Source organism: Triticum aestivum, chromosome 7B (genome assembly GCF_018294505.1).
Source record: "Triticum aestivum cultivar Chinese Spring chromosome 7B, IWGSC CS RefSeq v2.1, whole genome shotgun sequence".
NCBI lineage: Eukaryota > Viridiplantae > Streptophyta > Magnoliopsida > Poales > Poaceae > Triticum > Triticum aestivum.
This window is the reverse complement of record NC_057813.1, coordinates 685,389,710-685,394,367: the sequence shown is the minus strand read 5'-3', so window position 1 is coordinate 685,394,367 and position 4,658 is coordinate 685,389,710. Positions and strand designations below refer to the sequence as shown.

General features: G+C 39.8%; 1 non-coding gene across 1 annotated transcript; it reads right to left on the bottom strand.

Moving 5' to 3' along the window:
• Window positions 1–1,331: 1,331 nt before the first annotated feature.
• Window positions 1,332–1,404, bottom strand: TRNAE-CUC (transfer RNA glutamic acid (anticodon CUC)). The gene has a single exon. It is a non-coding gene; the product is annotated as a tRNA-Glu (tRNA).
• Between the last annotated feature and the right edge of the window lie 3,254 nt (window positions 1,405–4,658).

Sequence of the window (4,658 nt, the reverse complement as noted above, 5' to 3'; positions counted from 1 at the left end):
GCTACCGTCTCCCATCGGATAGATCCAGTAACCAAATGCTCTCTGGCCTCCGTCGCAGTGAGTAGCGACCACATACGGATGAGTGTAGTGGCCCGGAAAATAACCTGCAAGAAATGAAAAAAATGTAGGTAAGGTGCATTCTTATTTAGACAATTCACTGAATGTTCTGCAATCTGATTCAGTAAGCATACTGTAAATGCAGATGGTGATTAAACAACAATCAGCTTCTAATAGAACAATAGAAACTTCATAGCACAACTGATTGCAACGTATTATCGCAAGAAATCGGAGTTGAGTAATCAGGTATCTATCGTAACATCCAACAAGTGAAGTGAATCTAGTTTGCGCAGCTCATTCAGAAACGAGCAAAAGGTTTTCAGATGAGCTGAAGAATACATTTGATGCTGATGCTGTTTGCTGTCACATTCTGAACTTCGACAACAGTTAAGAATGAGTGCACACCTCCTAATATGCTTAAAAAAGGTAGAAATGATAGAAGTATATAAGAATTACATGTTGGGATTTCGCAGCAGGCAAGGTTGGGATTACGGAACCAAAGCAACTGTTGCAGCATGATGACTGACGCCCACGTGGAGTTCTTGGCCTACACAGATATAATTTCGGCATGAACACTTTATCTTTGTCTTCAGAGCCGGCTACAGAATGATTCTACACTTCTGCACCAAATCCTCACTCTACAAGTGCCCACTGGCAGAATATTTTAGTTTCAGTATGCAGTACTACTAGCATTTACTCTGTTCTCGATACATCTTCTATATCTAAAACAGTCCTTTCCACCCCTCGCCGTCGCCTTACGCCCGCAACACAAACAGAGCATGACGAATTAAATCGCAGCTTTGCTCGATTCAGACACGGCTTACAACAGCCATGTTTGCCCGCTGTGGTGTTTTCTTTTATCCATAACACATCTCGGAATGGCAACACGCAGTGGCGGAGCTAGCCGAAGATCATTGGGGGGGCGAAACAAAAATCTTCAGTGTTTGGGGGGGGGGGGGGGGGGGCAAATGCTAAAAAAGTCTAATCTAAAACTCCCTAAATAATTTTTCTTCAGGAATTGATCAAAGGCTGGAGGGGCAGCGGGCCCCCTGGCCCCAACATAGCTCCGTCATTGGCAACACGTGATTAATTGCTTCCCAGTGGATCGGCAGCGTCACAAGGATGACCCCCAGTTCAAAATCTTGGAATCGTCAACCGTCAGGCTACCAACACAAACTGGCCATCAGCTTGCTCAGATTTACCTAAAACTACAAAGCAATCTCAAAAAAGAAAAAATGGCAACAATCTAGGGAAAGTTTAGAAGCAAAAAGGAATTCCGTCGCCGGGACTTGAACCCGGGTCTCTCGGGTGAGAGCCGAGTATCCTAACCACCTAGACTACGACGGAATCGTGATGGTGAGAATACTATCTATTTCTGTGGTATGTCTGTTCGTGTACACCACACACAAAACAGCACAAACGATAGAACTGAATCGCAGCTTTGCCTTATTCAGACTTGGCTATAAAACATCAACAAACCGGGAACAAACTATATTTGGTCTATTTGATCCATTACATATTTGAAATCCGCCAAGCACGCGAACACATGGATTGTTCCAAATTCAGACAAAGTGGACTCTGAGAATCCAAGCCAACATGATGTGTTGGTCTTCGGCAAAATTCCAGCAATCTGCTTGCCTCATTGAGATGAGCAACCATACCGTATATGCAGGTATGCAACTGATAAAATATTCAAATACCACCATGACCAAGTCATCAGCTCATCATTCGTCAAGTTTATCTGCATGGCTTTTGCTTTCACTGCAGAAAGATATCTCAAACTGCCTGCTGCTAACACAACATCGTGCGGCCTTAAAACTACTGAAGAAATGAATGTGATTTGTTGTGTGGACTTCCAGAAAGATATTCAAACAAATCACGACAAAACTAATTATGTGACAAGCACTTTGTTGCTAACTACAGAAAGGTATAAAAAAAAAAACTTTTACAGTACGAATTCTCAACAATGCATAAATTATTTGACAACTTTTATATACCCAACCAAATGACCAGAAAACTAATTAGGTCTTCAGTCCAGACCATACCCCCCTGAGAAATTAATCAAGCATCTTTTGATTATCTCAAAAAAACTCCACTTGAATGTGCACATTATGTAAACTTGATGAATTTTATTTCTTACTTTTCTTCGTAACAATGTGGATTGAATGTTGTAAGGATTGAAAACCTTAAAGTGTAAATTATATACTAAATAAGTTGTCTTCCATCTCAAATCGAGCAAAAGATCATTGGAAATTCATATTAGAAGTTGAAAAGGAACAAATTTAACATGAGAAAGTATCTAAATACAATTTGAATATTATAATCCTGTATGTCTCGATTCTCACATGAAATTCTTCTGCAGCACTTAGACCATAATGATTGCTCTCATTTCCAAAAATGATCTCTCTAAATGGTGATGCTTTGTAGCACGATGTCATCAAAAAGGGCTTGAGTTAGGAGGGGAACTCCATACCGTATTAACAATCGGCTTAGAAACTGAGAATGCTCTTTACAAATTTGTGAAATCGTTTATTTTCAGCAACCGGAGGCGGCCAGGGAAGAGTACATCCGCACCATAGTTGGGTCCGTCTGCCGGAGCATTAGCAGATTGGCGGCAGGGTGGTTCTTCTGAAGCGGGTGGAGTAATATAAGCAAATGAATAACAAAATTTTAATGACTATGCTCATCCTATGATAAGATCTGAATCAATTAGAAAGCCATAATTCGAAAGCTCAACGGACCAACATGTTCAAAGTGAACATAATATAATATGGTTATATGGTATCTCGCAAGTCTTTTATAAATGTCAACGGTGCCAGTATTATCCATGAGACATCATTGAGGTCCAAGATACGACTAAGTATACAAATCCGGAGTTGAAAGCATCACAGTGGTGCATTACTAAATGTTATATATTAACAGAATGCATATAAAATAAGAATGATAATCATACTGTTAATAGTCGGTTCTTTAAAAGAAGGATGGAATGACTCAACATACAATCATCTAAGCAATAGGAAACATTTAATAATATATTTACTTTTCGTTAATGCACCAATGGCAATTTACTTTTAATATGCTTATCAATGATAAAAATAAGTAGGTATGGTGGACTCTTATGGCAGAATCGAGGATTTGGCACAAGTAGAATTCATGGCTAGTATACATGAAGACTAGCAAAGGACTAGGAGGCGACCAACTAGAGAGCATGAACATCATAATCATGCATTTTGAACATGTAATCTTTACGTGGTAATATGAATATGATACCACTCCAAAGTTATTAATACCCTCGAGGCCGATTTAAACTTTTCATAACAAGTGTAAACATGTACCATTGAAGCCGGAACATTCAAAGGGAGATAACATGCTAATATACCACATTATGATTCGTTTTGAATGACCATTGATAGTTTAGATGACACATTATAACTTCTAATTGATAAAGACTTAGCATGGGAAAACATAACTTGCCAAACTTCCATTATGTTGGAGACAGGTTGCCGCAAGAAAATAGAGGCACTACTGTGAGGCTTGGTGGCGATGCGGCTGTGAGCCCACATGGTATACTGACTGTGCTGCCGGGCAAGTCGGTGTGCCGCGAGGGATTATTTTGCATTGATTGGAGACAAGGAAGATGTTGGATGGCTTTATTCCAATGGCAAGTGCTCGGGACAGATGCTGGCGAGCCAACTGATTTTTTTCCCTAAAATCAGTCAACGGGTGCCTATCCTTCGTCTTAACTTTATATTAGTATCCAACCAAGTACAAGAAGCACATTTGGTTGAAAAGGTGGAGGTACAAACTCAAGGAAACCTCTATAGTTGTTAAATAAAAAGTAGAACAATCCAATTACTTGTCTCCATCCACCTCATCAATGAGTTGTTATGACATTTATTATTTTCCAACCTCCCATCAAATGTTCATGCATATATATAGTTCCCATCAATTTATGTTCATAGTGATCACATAGCCATAAGCCGATATAGAAAGATACCCATCCAGTGTGCCAACATGTTTCGTCTTTGAGTGAGCTAGTCCTGGTGGATACTACCCAAGACAATTCCCTCATTTTACTTTGTTAAAGTCGTGTTTTTAGGAAATACAAAACCCATATTAGGACACGTGTGCACACTACCACAAACATGTTAATTTGATTTGGGAGACATTAGGAAATGATTAGCTTGAAGGTCATGTTGGTTCAGCAGTACATGTAGTAGCCATCATTACTCTAGATTGCTATGATGTGCTATGGATCATTAGAGAACATATCCAGTGATACTGACCTTTCCCATGCTACACTGCTATAGTGCAATGACAAGCAACAGATTCATATCCGACGAACAAGATTGGTGTGGAAGCATCCCCTAGCTAATGTTTAGGAACCACAGTAAAAAGTGAGATATTGCAAAGGGATGTTCTGGCCCATGGCACATTTACAATATCACTCCTATATTTGGTGCTCTTCTCATACCAGGCCCTTCCCTGTTTTACTTCTTTCTACCAAATTGTTTTCCTCTGGAAACAAGGAAGACGTGGAAGAGCAACCAATCAAGTGCAATGTGCGAAAGAACACCTATAGTTCGAGCTATGCACTTCTG